Here is an 18,945-nt window from a genome sequence, read left to right on the forward strand (position 1 = left end):
TAACCAAAACACCTCTAAAACCCTCAAAATGGCAAAATATCCACCAATATTTCCAAAATAATCGAAATACCATCATTACATCCAAAATGCCACTCAACTTTCAAAATGATCAAAATCCTCTATAATGACTAGAATACTTTGGAAACATCTATAATGACAAATATACACTTAAAATTAGGGGTGTACATTAAACTCACCAACCTAAAAAAACTGACCAAGCTCGAGGCCTTGACTTGGTTTTCATAGGTTAGTAGGTTGGGTTAGGTTTGAATTCTATTTTGAGTCTTAGGTTGGGTAGGGTTCAGGTGGATAGTTTTTTAACCCATTTAATCCACTATTTATATAAGTTTATTTTAATATCATTATTTTAAATTTATAGTTTTTGGTATTATAAGAATTAATTTTGATGAATTTGATATAATCTAAGTATATTATATGAATAGTAACAATTTATTAAAAAAAGAGTTTAAATAATTAAGAAAGACTAATTTTTTACAAGGCATGAAATATATAAAATATATATACACAACCTACTGACCCAACCTAATTGAACCCGACCCATGTTGGCTGGGTTGGTTTCCACACATGTAATGAATTGGTTAAGAATTTCTCAACTCAACCAATGCACTCCCCAACAAAATGACTAAATATCTTTAAAATCTTGAATGTGACATAAATGCCCCTAAAATGACAAAAAAATGAAACCATGGAAATGACCAAGATATCCCAGGAAAACTTCAAAGCAATCACAATATGACTTAAAACTTTGGCAATTGCTACCAAATTTTTTTAAGTCATGCAAAAACATTTTCAAGCGTTCCTTTGAACGTTTCAAGTGTTTTGTAATTATGCAAGCAAAAGTGTAATTCGGTGAATGCATAGTTTGGATCTCACCTAAAATTAAAAGTTGATAGCAGTTTGTAAGCTAAAATGCAAATTGCACTGTCTAAGTTTGGTTGCAATTCATTTTAGTTTTCTAACTTTACTTTCGCTCAATTGAGTCCTCTAAAATTTAAATTGATTTAATTTAGGCCTTCTGTCAATTTTGTTAAAAAATTTCCCTTAAAAAATATTTTTTTTCACATAAAAATATAAAATATTTATAAAAATATTTTATAGATTTTTTACGTAAGAACTTTTTTTCAAATTTTTTTTTCATTAGTTAATTGCATACTTAATGACAAATTTGTTAAACTAAATTGGATAAAAGGCCTAAATTAAATAACTTTGAGACTTAGAAGACTCAATTGAACGAAAGTAAAGTTAGAGAACTGAAATATATTTCAGTAAAACTTAGAGGATGCACTTTGTATTTTAGCATATTTTGTATATATATATGTATATATATAAAGAAGTTTAATTGATAGTTTTTATTAATTTTATTATTTTATTATTGCACTCTTATTTTGATTGTACGTACTTGTTAGTGTAATTTTAAATTATTTCATTTTGATTTTCATATTTTTAGGATGATTTTATATGTTAGGTATTAATATTTTAAAGTGGTGAATCAAAGTTGTAATTTAATATCATATAAAAAATATATAGAAAGTTTTTTGGTTTTTCGTACAAGCCAATTATCGGATTTGTGTTCCAAAACATTCTTATGAACATAGCCAAACACTAGAAAATAAACAGTTTTTCCCAAAAATGTTTTCTACTAAAAATCATTTTGAGTACTTGAAATTTGTGCTAGGATTTTTTCTTCAAATGGGAGATCATAGAAAAGAAGATATGTTGGAATATGGTCAAATCCACTAAATTGTTGTGTGATTTGCCAATCAAGACAACCCACTTTTCAAGAATTGATGGTGTTTTTGCCATTGGAGATGATAAAAAAATGAATGTATAGGATGGAAGTGGGCAGCCTTATTGGTGCCTGTGATTGGTTGAGATTGTGGGTCATATTTGCTAATTTACAAATATGACCAAGAAAACCATAAACAGTTTTGTATAATTTTCCCTCGTCTCTTTCTAAAACAAAATTATAACTCATACCCATTTTCCCAAGGAAAGTGGTCTGTGTATGATTACAAAAAGAAGAGGGTTCAAACGATAATCCAGTAGTAATAACATCCTTTGCCACCACCCGTATCTATGATTCGAACTCCATCTCCCCCTCCTCTCCTCTCCCCCCCCCCCCCCCCCAAAAAAAAGAGGAAGAAGAAGAAGACACTCATATACCTTTTTTATTCTATTTCTCTCTCTAACTTAAAAAATTATTTCCATTATTTAAAAAAAAATCTTCACTTAGTTCCATCAAACATCTCTCTCTCTCTCTCTCCAACCAGTCACCAACAAACTATCACTCTTTTATTGTCTCACATGCCACATTCAAGGTAAATAAGTTTATTTTATTTCTATGATTAATTAATAAGAAAAATTCTATTTATTAATTGGATTTGAAATGAAAAGTTGATGCAATTAAATGATTCTATTAGGTAAAGTTATGATTGGCCAAGAGTTTTGTAGCTCAGCTTGTTGGTGCTACCAATGGTGATTGGTGAATTTGAAGTGGAAAGTAAAAAAATTTTAAATGATTCTATCATTAAGTAAAGTTATTATTGGCTAAACCTTATAACTCAACTAGCTATGTTACCAACACTAATCAATGGTTGATCCAAGTGGCGAAATTGTGGGTTTTTTTCATATACAAAGTTGCAAATTATGTCTCCACCTATAGTTAGTATTGTATGATACTCATTGTATGGTGTATATAAGATTTTGTATTGTAATTGAAGTGCTCATGAATCATATGATAAATAAGTACATATCGTATGAATTTTATCGTATCAATAATTGTTTATATCGTACAATACATTGACATATGGGTTTAAAATAAGTTTTTTTGTTAATTCCCCCCTCTTCTCTTTCTCCTACAAAATTCGAGTTATATACTTGACACTTCACTTTCATATTTACAAATTTCTTTTCTATGCTATGAATAATGTATTAAATTAATAAAAATTTATTATTATTGTTATAAGTCTAAGAAGCAAGAATGCCAAGAAGAAATATAAAGGAAAAAAATAGAATAAAAGAGCAAGAAAAGAGATAGTAAATGTTGATGATGATGAAAAAGATGTTAATGAATAAATAGTTTGGCAAGATGATGAGCATGACAATAACATTGACTTAGATGGAGTTGATTAGGCAAGATGATGAAAAGTAATGATTATTTTGACTCATATATAACATTTATTATTATTTTTGAGTTTAATCCATTTGAATGTATATGTTATAAACATATGTTAATTTGATTAATTTAGTTGATTTTCTTAAATATTATTACATGAGTGATTATTAAATTGATTATTAGTTGAATATATTTTGAATTTATAATAAACATACATTTTATATGTAATATTATGTATATCTATATTTTTAAAAAATATATATAAAGTGTTTGTGTGTTTTACTATACATGATACGATATAATATACTATACAAAAAATTAAAAAGCGATTCATAATATTAATTCAATTTTGACAACTATATACACATATTTTTGACAACTATGTAGGCACATATAATTTTTTTTTTTTTGGAGAAAAAGGCATATATAATTGAGTAGCACTATTCTATTTGTTTTTCCTTCTAATAACTAGCTAAGAGCATTAGCATCTAGGAATGTAAGAACCTACTTTATCTATTTTACCATTCTATTTTGCAACTCACCCAATATCTCAATTTCTATTTTTGCATACAACTCATTAGTATAATATAAACTATACCAACAAATAATATAAACAAATCAATTCTCTCCCATCTCTTTCTTCCCTCAATTCCTCTCTTCCTCTCTCACTCCATTAAAATGTGTTTTTTTTTTTTTTTTTTTTACAATCCATGAACAGTAGGATTATATATATACAACCTTAGAGCACTAGCATTGAGGGTGTAAAAACCCCCCAAGTTGCTATTTTAGCAACCAACAGGGCAAAAAGAAGCTACATCTGGGGATGGGTTTTAAATTTTTTTTACCATCTGTGAACAATTAGTTCTCATATATGAGAACCAACTGTAGCTTAGGATGTAAAATATATATATATATTATTCACAAATATCTCATCTTTCTCTCTCTTCATCATGTTTATGCCTCTCCTCATCGCTCACACACTCTCTCTCTCTTCCTCTGACTTTCAAACTCCTTTCTCTTCTTTCTTTTCTCCTCTCTTCCTCTCACGGTAACACTTGCCTCTCTCTATCTCTCCCAAGATTTTGGTTGGCTATTTAGGGTGGCTTCAGATCGGTTTGGGTGGGTGGGCTTTGAATTGACCTTGGGTGGGTAGTTGTAGATTGGCCTTGGCAGCGGAAGGTTTTAGGTTGTGGGTTGCCTGTGGGCGTGGGGTCGTGTTGGGCGTGGTCTGTGGTGGGACTTGGGAATGGGTTATGGATGTATGGGTTTGGGTTTTGGTGGGTCATGAGGTGGTGGAGTCCGATCTGTGTGGTGGTAGATTACAGTGGTGGGTTTAACAGTGGTGGTTGTTGTGTTTTTTGTGGTTGGTGGTTGTGCATTGTGGTTTTGATTTGGTTTTAGTTTTAGTTTTTGTTTTAATATTATTTGGGTTTGTGGGTATGGATTTGGCAGTGGTTGTTGAATTTTAGGTGGTGGTGGGCTATGTGGGTGGTGGTTGTTGTGCTGTGATTTTGTTTTGTTTTTTTCTATGGGATTGATTTTTGGATGGATACTAATTGTGGTGGCAATGGAGGTTGGATTTGGTTGTGGTGGAGGTGGCTAATTTTGATTGTGGGTGTGGTGGTTGGTTATATTTGTGGTTAGAGTGTGATGTTTGTGATTGTGGATGAAGAGAAACGGAGACTAGGAGGAAAGAGAGAGAGAGAGAGAGTACTTTTTATTATTTTATTGTGTTATATGTAAAAATAAAAAACTGGGATGTATGATGAGTTGTGAAATAAGTAGGTAAAATAAATAAAGTGGTGTTTAAAGATGTGAATTTTTTTTTTTTTTTTTTTGCATCCCTGGATGCTAGTGCTCTTAGGGCATGTTTGATAGACTGTAATGGTAATTACTATTCATTTGTTTGGTGACAACACAATAATAAAACGTAGAAGACAATGGAATGAACATATTTTAAATCAAACTTAAGATATATTTTAAGAAATATCTTACTCATATAATTAAATATCCTAAAAAGTATTTTTTTTTTTTAAATTTGAAAGAGAGATTATTTATTTTTTAATGATTTTTTATTTTCATAATTGTTATGTGCATATGAAAAGTTTGTTTATTTAGAAATATATTAATTTTTAGAAATTAATACACCTACTAAGGAATAACTATTACAAGTCTTTTAGAGATGAATAACTATTCCTTATCTATATATATATATATATATATATATATAACCGAAACCTCTAAAACTCTAATAATTTTCCACGTCAGCACAATATTTAAATAAATTTATTATTTTTAGTTCAAACTTAACCGGGAGTAAAACTCTATCTCCCTAATAAATCCAACTTAAACTCAAACTCATTATTATTATTATTATTATTATATAAAATTATTTTTGTTTAATCAAAACTTAGCAAGGAGTAAAACTTTATCTCTCTAACAAGTCCAACTTAAACTCAAACTTAAACGTTGATAATCTATATAAAAACAAAAATTATGATAGGACTCAAAAGAAAAAAAAAAAGCCTAACATTGAAAAAAAAAGAGACTCAAGTTGATAATCATGGGTTTGGTTTTTGGGTTAAAATTTCTATTAATTATTTTTTTATATTGTACATGGCAAATAAAACCTCTCTATTTTTTTTGGAGAAAAATTAAAGATGCAACCAATGTCTTCCAATCTAGGGAACAAAAATTTTTATTTGGTATGTTATATATAAATTTGCTGAATTTAGTTTGGTTCTGAAGTAGAATTTGAGGATTCTATAAATTTTAAAGTTTTAAGTTTTGGGGTTTTTGGTATTTGCATTTCAGTAGGTTGATCTCAATTCTTCACCTTAAATGCTTTTTATTTAGGTTCATGTGATTTTTTGTTTTCTTATTAAAAACTATATTTTTGGTTGATTAATTATTTATTTGGATTAATTTCAATTAATTAATTATTATTTTTTTTTTTCAGAATGTCTATTTACTTATTGTTGGATTTTTTTTCAGGGTCAATAGTTTTTCCGTACATCACATGGGTTAGCGACTAGTTTTAAAGAATAGCTATTTATAACGAATGACTATTTCCTTTAATAAAAATATAACTAAACTACTAAATAGTTAAACCATAGGAATAACTATTACATTACAACCAAGGGAGTCAATATTGTACCAAAGGTTGTACTGGTTTGGCCAGCGGTACAATATATTTTGGATACCGGTCAATACCGGTGTACTGTTTTGGGTTTACCGCTATTTTTTATATTTATAAATAAATAAATAAATAAATATATATATATATATATATATGTATGTATGTGTGTGTATATTATAATAAATATAAAAGTTTACCATAAAACATTTCCTCAATTCAGAACTAATTATTCATGGTTTTAGACTTTAGTATCAATTAAAAGAAAAAAAAAAAACTCAATATAAAAAATAGAAAGCTTAAAAGTTACCATTGCATACTAAGAAAAGAAATAATACTAATAAATTAATGTAAATAAGTTACCATTCTGCCATAACAAAAATTCAAAAATTACAAAACTTAAAAAAAAAAAAAAAAAAAAACTTTTTTCTGTACCGGCCAGTATGGCCGGTATTTAAATTGGTACGAAACATTGATGTTTCAATACCGTATACATACCGGTACGGTACATATCAGCCGGTATGCTTGATTACAACACCTATTATAATCTATCAAATGTAGTCTTATTGTTTACGGATGCTGAAAAAAACTTACACCCTAATGCTTTTTTTATATATATTTTTTTGAGAAACAACTTACGCCCTAATGCTAATGCTTAAAGATATATTGCAAGTTGCAATAGTTGATAGAGACAACAAACCGGCCAACACGGTCGTATACCTTTAATTTCGGAGAAATAAAGTCTTCGTCAAATAATGAATTCTTTTAGGGGGCAATTGCACGACGCGTTAGAAAAAAGAGACCAGGTCTAACAACTTTTAACTTATGACTCAATTGACAATCATCATCATACTGTTCAATTATTGCGGAATAATAATTGCAGAAACGAAGACCAGGTCTAACAATTCAATATCAGTTTTTTGACCTTTTCCCTCAAGAAGTAAAATATGTTTCCGTTTTCGGCTTTTCCTTTTGCTAAGCAAGCTTTGTGTAATTTGTGAAAGGATATAAAGTTTGTCCACAGACCCATTTTTTTAGAAGACTTTATTGAAACTAATCACCACAACTCAATTCAGTTTTTTTTTTTTAAATTTTTTTTTATTGAATGTAAATTTGGCAAAGTCCAAACCCCTGATTAGAGTGGTGAAAGAGTATGTTACTTATGAATATCAGGCTATTTTGTTGAATAAATCTTGGTGCAACAAAATGATTCACAATTTATTTTACATCGGTTAAGATGGCGTAGGGGTGGATCCACTAGGAAGGGTGGAGAAGCATGGTCTTCCCAAACTTTTCTAATTTTATAAAATTACCACTAAATTTAAGAAATTTTTTCAAAAAATATATGGTTGGCCCCCCAAACTTCTTAAATATTATATTTTTAGCCCTAAATTTACCTAAATTTTTCAAAAGAAATATGATAACCCCCATTTCTTCATATTTTTTGTATGCTACTAATAAATTAGTTCAATTTTATATTTATTATTATTTTGCCCTCCATTCATAAAATTCTAGTTCCGCTCCAGAGATGGTATACATATAATTTACACACACACACACACAAAAAAAAAAAAAAAAAAAAACAAAAGAAGAAAAGAAAAGAAAGAAAAGAGAGTAGAGTAGCAATGAGTAACTATATAAAAATAAGGTTGGTACCCATCATATTGTCATTTCAACAAGTTTTTATTTTATTTTTTATAAATTATGTTCTTAAAATTGGTTGTACATTATTTTAGCTTTGAAACTTTTTTTTTTTTTTTTTTCCTTTTTGATATGAAGAACTTTGCAACTTAGTAAGACAATAAGTTATAACTCACGTAACATCTTTTTTACATGGTATCACTAATAACACTATTTTTATCCAATGCTATGAATTTTGTTCCGTTTTGGCCGAAATGGATGAAAAATACCATACCGGTAAAAAACCGGAATGGTAAACCCCCCAACCCCCCCTCCATTTCACCTTGGAGAAAATTCCAAGCCATCTTGAATCGTTTTGGGTGTTTCGGTAAATACCGGCCAAAATGCAAGATTTGATTAGCATGAAGTTTGGACCAAAAAAAAAAAATCTTAAAACCTAAACAAATCTATGCACATAAAAAAAAGGCTGACGATGAGACCATAATGCATTGCAAGTTGCTAATGAGGAAACTGAGAGCGAAAAATGAGGTACAGGTATTGCCTGGTACAAGTACTGGCCTGGGTTGGGGATTAACATAAAGAAAACCAAAACATTAAATGAAAGAAATGATGTAGATGAGAAGATATTCAACAATGAGAAGTGGATAAGTAGAAGGGTAAGAGACTTGGAAGATGTGTGTGGAGGAGAAAAAAAAAAAAAAAATATGATAAAAAAATGAAACAGGTAGGTGGGGGGAAAAATGTGTTAGAGATGGAGTTGGCTTGGGTAGCATGCTAGCTGAAATATTAAAACCACCGCAGTCTTATTTCAGTTGTTTCATTGTTGCATAAGCTTAATTAGTACTTTAATTAAAATAATAAAAATTTAAATGAATTGACTAGGCCAATTTTAAAATAATAATTTTTATAAATGTATTAAAAATAATAACTTTTATGAATTTTTTTCTATAGTAATAAGATATGAAATATTATATATATATATATATATACATATATTTGTATTGCCCAAAACGATATGTCAAAGATTGGTACCGAAATAAAATGCTTAATTGTTAAAAATCACATTTATTTATTTATTTATTTTGGATGAGGTTAAAAATCACATTTTTATATGCATAGTTCTATTTTTGGACAAAATAAATTCATCCGACCACGCTCGCAACTCTAATGGTTTGGCAATAACACAGTAATTCAATGGTTTGGCAGATAAATAAATGTTTGGTGCACGTACGTATGAGAAAGAGAGAGAGAAAGAGAGCATACATTCTGACAACATGGCAGCCGGTGGTATTGGGTATACTGCAATTGCAGTGAACAGCATTATCTTTATTTTTGACCCATACAGATTGTGCACTGCATGGATCTACTCTGAAATTGCAGTCCGTCTTTCTCAAAGTCTTCGCTATATCACGTAAAGCTTGTACTGTGCAGCGTTATCATCACCCAAAAAAAAAAAAAAAAAAAAGTAAGGTTAAAAAGAAAATCAAATCAATTATACTAGTGAATATTTTCTACCAAATTTGAGTTCCATTCTATACACATGGAAACAATAATTTTATAGAAAATAGAAAAGAAAAGAAAAAGAAAAAAAAAGAAACTCAAGCTATCATATGCACAACTGTGTGCGCGTGAGAGAGAGTGAGAACATACTTTCATCATCTACCAATACAGTGGCTCCAAAGACAAAACTTGTGAAGCAAAAGGTGACGGCTGAAGCAAGGAGAAGTCGAATGAAGAACATCTTGAATTCTTTGGATAAACAAACCTAACTTTTGAAGGCAAAAATATACGGTGTCCAAAATGGTGTAAAATCGTTACATATGCAAGAGAGAGATTATGCTAGAGAGAGATTATGGGAGATAAAAGTAGTAAGACAATAAAGTTAAGAATATATATATATATATATATATATATATATAAAATTCTTCAAAAGAGGGTGTGAAATGGGAGACCCTTAAGACACTTGGAGGTCAACTATTAAGTCAAGCTATTCCCACCCGATTGATTCAATAATTGCAATATTGCAAATTATGATGAAAATAATAAATTCTATTGAAAATTTTGAAATTGTAAAGTACCAATTTCGCATTTAACCTAAAATATTTCTTGTTTAATTTTTCAAATTCATCTAACGGTATTCATGGCTACTCAAAGCTATTTCATGCTAACTTCTAAGTTCGACGTTGTCTCCCTTTGTAAATTAGTGACTGAAAGACATTCTGTTTATAAATGCGGAAGTTTGAAAATTTGTGTATTAAATTATAAGTAATAAAGTATAAGGTTCTTATCTTAAATATATAGGTAGATAATGTGTGATGTACAAATAACCTGCAACTATAGATCTAAGTCTATTGGAATTATATTCCAACAATATTTAAACAATAGGCGTTGGGAACATGCTTTAAAGCCTTTTAACACCACACCCCCACACCCCCTTTTCCCTTTTCCAAATAAGGCAACATCAAACACAGCGGTGTCATTTGCTAGCCTAAGAATAATTTAGATTTTGCACTTGCCAACCAAACTCAGACAATAATTGCGGTTTATCCAATGATCCCTCCAACAAAGAATCTCTCTTTAGCTTGCTTTAGGGCTTCATTGGACCTACACTTGATATTAGCCCAAAGGCTGAGAAAAGGTGTGGCTTCCCTAGACCCAATATCCCCCAATTAAACGTGTAGATAATAACATACATGCACAGACTCACACTGCCACTCATAAAGGGGTCTTCAATAATAATACAAAGAAACATAAGCCAATACTGTCCAAATTATATGATCACATACGGGAAGAAAATTGTAAGATAGACATTCGAATAACAAGTATATATATCGGTAAGTACATGTTCTAAGTATAACCGAAGTCTGAACTTACAGCTGCATCTGATAACTACACAGGAGGAATTAATATGACTAATTATGGGAGCAATGTATCCAAACTTGGGACATCAGAAGCTAAAAGAAAAGGAACAAACACTAGAAACAGCTTATTTATTCCAGTAAAGGCGTTTTTTAGTCTTTAGTCTTTACTTACATCCTCTAAAAGAATTTCTCTACGCTGGTAGTCTGGGTAAATTTGGGAACAGCACCAATAATTTTATTTATTTACTAGCATTTAACCTGTGCAATGCGCAAGGAACATTTTACACATTTAAAATACCATCAATTTGACATAACAATATAATAAATACAACAGTTAATATGTTTATTAATTAAAGGATTTGTTTTATTAATAATGCCAATCAATTCAAAAAACAAAAATGACAATTGTGGGATATAGAGTTAGGTTCAATAACATTGTCAAAAGTCCAAAATTCCCCATAGCAGAAATTAAAGTTTAAGAACTCATTAAACCAAAAAAACATTTAGTGAGCTAAGCCATATTCTAGCCCTGATGAACTGTAAGTGCCAGCTCTGTTTCACTTGGATGAATTGGGCCATCATCATTCACCTGCAAAAACTATAGCACAATAGCACTTGGAAAATAAAATGATGACAACTACATATCTTCTCACATGCATTATTTTTATTTTGTCCATCTTGAACATGCCAACTACAAAGGTATACACAATAAGAACAAAATGGATTCTTTGGTGTGCTAAATGGATGATTGTTGTCCAACCAGAGGCAATAGCATAATGAAGACCTATTTAAATGTAACCTCTGAAATGATAGAAGCAAAAATACAACCTTTTGAGCTCCACATTTCAAAAAAAATTTTCTTTAGTAGAAGTGCACTTCTATCCATAATCCACTCAAACTATTTTTGCTAATCTATAACAATCACAAAAACTAAGGAGAACATATTCAGTAATAATATATGGTAAAATTTCAATGTATAAATACAAAGAAACAATATTTTAATATCTATTGGAAGAAACACTATTTAATCTATGAAAAGTTGAAAACCACAAAACAACCTAAAACAAAATTGGAAAAGAAAAATAAATTCATATTTTTTCTCTGCCAAGTTACACTTTGCTCAATCTTTTGTAGTCTGAATTCTAAGAATGCATCTTATAATCCTAGCCACCAAATCTCCTCCATGGAAGTTTCAAGCGTGTAATGGTCATAGGCACTATAGTGTCAAGAAATTTTTTATTAATAATTAAAAGCACATAATTCTTGTAATTCAAATAGTTTTCTTTTTTTTGATAAGTTGTAATTCAAATGGTTCTTTAGAAATTTTTTACTAAACTGATGTCCAAAGTTGAAGCACATACATGCTGGAGGAATTGCATCTAAAATCTCATCTTTAACAAATTTAAACACATCAAGTAGTTTGGATATTTTTGTTTTCTTAACCTTTTACATAAGAGAACAGAGGTAAAATTCCTTCTTTTCACGAAGTATAGACATTTCCTTCACTTCAAATGGACTATTATTTCTGGTTTAATTTCTTGGTTCTTTTTTTTTTTAGGCAGGGAAAAAAACTTCTAGTGTATGAACGATTCAACATAGTTCTCCAAATTTACCTAAGACACTATACACACACCATGCCCTCTGTTCTTTAGTTTATTTCTTTCTTTTTGACCCTTTCCCACAAAAAAATAAAAAATTTAGAATGCATAGTAGAAAGCAACAATACCTGAATCACCTTCTAAAATATAAGCCTTTTTCTGTTCTTCATGAGCAAAATTCCAACAATGCAAAATAACTACCAGAAATAATAATCTCAGACCATAACATCAATAGAAAGAGGGTAAACCCATAATTATACAGTCTAAACTTTCAGATTTTAAACCATCCAAGTTGAAATTTGGCATATTCATGAATTATTAAGTTTCATACTTGACAGGAAAAACTCAGCAAATTTGAATTTCAACAAAAAGTGAAAGGGTAAGAGGGTTTTTTAAAATGGCAGGAAATAATCATAAAACCATATCAAATAAATAATCTCTTGATATGAAGTAACAGTTATTTAACAAAATCTTTGCTATTTCTTTGTTTGTTCCTACTTCCAATTTCACTTTGAAAAAAATTGTCAATAAATCTACACTCTAAGCTTGGGCTATACTCCCAATGCTATCAAAACAAAAAAGTAGAGATGTTAATTTGAGACCAAAGTAACCAAATTAAAATACTAAACCTATCTATATTTCAATAGGGGTGAAAGAAGAATCCTAGACATGGTAAAGGGAAAAAAATTTTAGCATCTGATTTAAGAGTCAAAAAGTACATATTTAATAATCTTTCTTTTTTTGTTCAACATTTTTTCTAATCAAACATTAACAAATGATAAAGAGACAAATTTAAATAAAAGTAAAAAAGGTGAAATTAAGTTGTCCTGACCTTTCAACTCAATCCAGGAGCTTTTCTTGAATAGTTACCAACAGTCTTATTAGCCAGAGCAGAGATGATAAATCTACATTAGCATGAGTAAAAAAATGTCATTGAAAATACAAAATTACTGACAAACGGCAATGTAAATGAAGCTCTAAAAACTGAGATCCTATAAAATATGTGTTGCATGCTAGGTAATTAACTCTAATTATCTAAAATCCATGGAAAAACATGGCAGGTTTACTTGAAATAAACAGCAAGAAAATAGAGCGTTTGTTAAAGCCAAACTCAAGTTCAATAACAAAATAATTCTATGCTCTATTTCATATATAAGTATTCAATAAAATAGAACATGTTGGATTTAGGTATTCTGCTACTATCGCAACTGAATTCTTACAGTCCTGAGATCACAAACCATATGAAAGAGCTCTATTTTGAATATCGAAACTTTTATCCGGAGAATCATCACTAACTGCAACTGAAATTCCCTTAAGAAAAAATGTAAGTTTTGAAGTAGACTAAAATGCAAATTTAAAAGCCTCAAAAAAAATTTTATTTAATTTTTAAAACATTTAAACCAAAGAAAACTCTAACAAACTGACATTTTTTTTACAAAGCAAAACCAATACAAAAAAGTTTGTAAGGAAGTTGATAACAGTGTCTAACAATCTGTTGGAAGGTGTATAACAATTTGTTAGTTATTAATCTATTTATTTATTTTTCAAAAATGCAGTAGTTAACCAAAAATCCCATAATTTTTCTCTTAAGAAAATTATAAATTACTATACACTTTGAACTTTCAGATTTTAAACCATCCAAGTTGAAATTTGGCGTATTCAGCAAAAAGTGAAAGGGTAAGAAGGTTTTTTAAAATGACAGAATAATCATTCAACCATATAAAATAAATAATCCTTTAATATGCAGTAACACTATTTGTTTTAAAAAATCTGATAACCTAATATTGTCCATTAGAGAGATTAAGTCCTTCATATACTGAATGCGATAGGCAAAGAATGGTCATTAGTTTAGATGACTATAATAATGATTAAACTGGACATTAGAAAAATGTTATCTTTTAGCTTCAATGACTAATACAATTCAAAGAACATGAATTTGAAGAGAACAACAATAAACCCCCAAAAAATAAATCATACCAATAACATGTCTATAAGACATTTATCAAACAGGTATGATGTACAAAGTACAAACCCTCTTTTTTTTCTGTTTAGTGATGATGCGCAGACTCTCCAACATAAACACTACCTTACTGGATATCTGAAACCATATTATATTTAAACTGGTATTATACTGTAGGAGGCATCATTAACAGAAGCCTAACTCAAATAACGAAATCTAAACCAATCCAATCAAGAAATTCAAACCCAAATCATATTCAATCCCTAGATTTGTAAAACCAAAACAAAAAAAGAAAATACTTTACTAGTTATGGGGATACAGCCCATCTCTCTTTGCCTGCGGTTCCGACAAACCTTAACTGAACAATAGACCTAAATAAGATTAAAAAAGAAAAGCAAATATCAGCACAACATTCAATCCTACACTTATTTGATCCCCAGGATTTCGTTAAGATTAGTTACAGAAAACTGTTTTTACTTTGAAAAAAATTGTCAAAATGTCTAAACAATAAACCTATCTATTGTGACCAAAGCATCCAAATTAAATTACTAAACCCAGTTCCAAAGCAATAAATTCAACTTGTCACCATTTAGAGAGAATTGCGATTCCAAAGGAGCTTCAATTAGAAAGAAAAAATAGAATAGGAAATATTTCCAAATTAAAAAATCCAGGCCCAATTGTCCACTGCCCTTTGCTCTTTGCCCTTTGCATCGTATGTGTGGGTTTTGAGTTTGATTTGTGGTGATAGAATCCTAAACCAAAACACGATGCAATTCCACAATAGTACACCCACCAATTAGCACTGTTTCTGGCAGGGGGAAAAAAAATCCAAGGGAAAAAAACAAAAACAATAAAGCCATCTATTTTTTAATAAGGGTGAAAGAAGAACCCTATACAATTCAGAAGGGGAAATTTCTTTTAAAATATATACAGACGGCTTTAAATTCAATTTTGAATTATTAAAAGAACCTCCCTACAGAAAATTTTAAAACGTTGCAATTACCTACATGAATAATTATGTGTTCAACCTACATGAATAATTATGTGTTTTTCTAAGCATCGATAAGAAGTTCCAGGGAAAAATCACTAAACCCCTAAAATCACCAAACCAAAAGCCGGATTATTGTAAATCTAGAGGAAAAATCAAAATAAAAGCAATTAACAAAATGTGACCAAAGAACCCTAGCCAATGAAATAAAAACAAAATTCTAGAACCATGGTACCTTCCCCGTCTTTGCAAATGTTCACAAACACTTTTACCTTAGGTCTTAAACTTCCATTTGAAGTTTTATCCTGAGAATCAATATAGGCAGCATTAAAGCTTTTAATATAAGAGTAGTGAACACCTAGAACATAACAGTCTATGTAAAGTGATTCATTTTCGTTTTTTAATGGTAAACGTGGCAGAAATTTAGAGAGGTACTTTTCCTACATGTCAAAACTACCTTAATTGTAGGAAAAGGCTTAAAACCAAGAGACACAAACCATGAAGTTGACTTAAACTAATGTAAGAGTATAACTATTGAATTATCAAAAAAGAAAAAATGCAAAAGTGAGTAAGACATTTTGTCAAACACATGTTGTATACCAGCTATGTTTTGCAATTAAAATGACTCACTATAAGCCAAAGTAAACTTACAGAATTGAGAATCCATAGGAAGAGTATGATTTGAGATACCTTGAAATTCATGGGTGACTGTTCCATTGACTCCTCGAAAAAGAATGGGGTAGTGGCTCTGTAATGTTCACATCATTATATTATACTAAGAAAACAATGAACTTCTATTTCATGCTGCAGAAAGCCAAATGAAATTATTTTTCAAGATCAACACATATATGCAAACATAAAACCAAAAGATGAAAAGGATGAGTTAAGAACCTCCAAACGTATTGCCATGTAGTTTGCATTCAAGGTTGCTATCTTTGAGGCTTCAGTGAGTCCCTTAGAACCCATCATGGCTATGTATGTATATGAAATTGGCAAAATAAGTGCAGAACCCCAAGGAGCAGCAGAGATGGTACCAAGAGGTTGAGCCCTTTTTGGATTTTGGTCCTGGAATACCAACTACTGGAACTGAAAGTTCAAAAACGTGTACAAAACACCTTTGAACGTTTAGACCCCCAAATTACAACTTAACCAATACAAGCAATATGTCAAACAACTAGTGTGCGGAAACTTAACACATGCTATAATACGAAATTGGTTAAAGACTATCTAAGCCATAACAAAATAAAACCACAGCAGATAATAAAAAGGCAAAGATAGAGAGGAAGGAAGATGCAAACACAAAGACAACACGCGATGTGTTATCGAAGAGGAAACCGAAGTCCTCGGCGAAAAACCTCTCCGCCGCCCTCCAAGCGGTAAACAATCCACTAGAAAATACAGTTGGGATACAAGGACAGCAATAGACCCTCCAAGCCTAATCTACCCAGTGCACCTAAGCCCTCCAAGCTTCTTGCTCCAACGAGGTTGCGCCGAACCTTTTTCTTTTCTAGCTTCCCGGATTCCGCTACTAGACCGTAGCATCAACCAATGAAGATTGGTTCCTTCCTAACTGCTTCCCAGAAATCCAAACAACTGTCTCACAGTGATGATGATGGTGAGAACCAGGTTTGGTATAATGCCTCTCAAGAATTTGACAATGGAGAGGAAGAGAGTTGAGGAATTTGAAGAGACTCTAAGGTAGAGATTGTGGGTGAAACAATCTGGTTTTTCTTTAGGGTTTCTCTCTCAAAATTCTCTCTGGAAGCTCTCTTTCAATCGTGGGTAAAAGGGGTATTTATACTGGAGTGGGAGAGGAATGTGAAACGTCAGGTTTTACAAAACAGGGGTGGCTCGCGGCTTGACCTCGCGGCTTGACTAAGTCGCGAGATCCAGTCGCGAGTTAACCGTATGGCCAGTTGTCCTGTTTTGTCCTGTAGTGCTCCAGCTAGCATGACTGTTCATCTTCCAGCATGCTTGGCACGTGTGCTACTTCTGGCGGCTTGCAGCCGCGAGTCACCCGCGAGTCCCAGCCGCGAGTCCCAGCCGCGAGTCTCTGTTTTCTTGCACACTCTTGAGCAAACTTCACTCTATCTCACTCACTACCCTTACAACAAACCCACCTAAATACAGGGTTACTAAATGCTGAATTACAAGCAAATTTGGCACGGAATAAAGCCAATTAGATGGTTGAATAAATTCAACCTTACAATCTCCCCCTTTGGCTATTCCGTGACAAAACCCTAAAACAAACTCTAGACTTAACATGTGAGTTGGGAACAGTTGAACAAAACTCACTCACACCTAACTCTAGAAGCTGTGAAGCACTTGAATCATATGAACATAATACTCCTGAAACACAACAATACACCATGATCATTGTAAGCAGAAAATTATAAATGCATATGAAACAGGCAATATGTGATCAAGCAAAGATGGAGTTAATAAACAAACCATGGCTTGATCAACCAAGTGAACACCATAAGGTAGTGATCACAGTGCTCATTCACACTTGGAATGAACACAAGGACATACAAGTTAACAAGCACAAGGCAAGACACTTGTATGCACAACACTCAACCAATGCATAACACACTAAGTATATGCATCTAGGAAAAATCCTACAAGGGCACAAGAGTGACAGTACATAAACCAAAATGCAGAACATTTAGATTAAAGTACTGATTTCAACATAGCATAAAGGCTGCATTAAGCAAGGTACATACCATAAAGCCTACAAACTATGCATAAAACATTAACCCTAAAAGCTTACAAAAGCACATGGGTACAAACACAAAAACATCCTGAATAACATCATCAAAATATATTAAAGTTTAAACCAAGAGTATAAGAAATGAGTTAGGAATAGCTATACACCAAAACACAGTGTATCAAAACCATAAAAACACTAAAAGTACCCAAAACATAAACATATATAAACAAAGTCTCTGATTTTGACAACTCCCCCTCAACTCATTACTCCCCCTTAAGAGCTGCTTTTCTGCTTCTCAATCATCAATGACATTATCAACAGAAAGAAACTTCTCCCCCTTTTTGACAGGAATGGCCAAAGGGTCACTGTTCAGGCTGAGTGGTGAAGCTGTCAAGTTTTGCAGACAAGACATCAATCTGGTCCTACATGGCTCTCATCCGCTCAGAGTGCTCAGTCTGGACTTCCCTGATCCCATCAAGTCTTTCCAGAATGATTTGGAAAGCATCTGGAGGCGTATCTGAAGAAGTTGAAGCTCTAGACCTTTTGCCACTCCTCCTGGGTGTTGAGGTTGATGCATGCCCTGCAGCCTCTGCTTCAGTCTCCATTGGGACACCCTCTCCTTCATCACCTTCATCTTCTTCTCCTAGAAGCCTAACACTTATCCTTTTGCAGGTAAGCTTGTTAATTGCAGAGGGTGTGGACATGGGACTGATGTCTTGAGGGATTGGAACACCCTTCCTTCTAAAAATCCTCATTAGCAGACTGGGAAAGATCAATTTAGGCCTGGAGGTTGTTCTTGTCTCATCCACAATGGTGTCATATATGTGGGAACTTATGTCTATGAAATTCTTTTCTTTGAGATCCATCAGAAAAACTGCTCTAGCACAATTGATTGTAGTCAATTTCTTAATGGGA

The 18,945-nt window shown here is 31.6% G+C and overlaps 1 pseudogene; it reads right to left on the minus strand.

Annotated features, from left to right (window-relative positions):
* The window catches only part of LOC126695007 (probable leucine-rich repeat receptor-like serine/threonine-protein kinase At3g14840), a 37,670-nt pseudogene extending 27,925 nt beyond the window's left edge, over nucleotides 1–9,745 (minus strand).
* Nucleotides 9,746–18,945: the final 9,200 nt, after the last annotated feature.

The sequence above is a fragment of the Quercus robur genome, chromosome 8, assembly GCF_932294415.1.
Source record: "Quercus robur chromosome 8, dhQueRobu3.1, whole genome shotgun sequence".
Classification (NCBI taxonomy): domain Eukaryota; kingdom Viridiplantae; phylum Streptophyta; class Magnoliopsida; order Fagales; family Fagaceae; genus Quercus; species Quercus robur.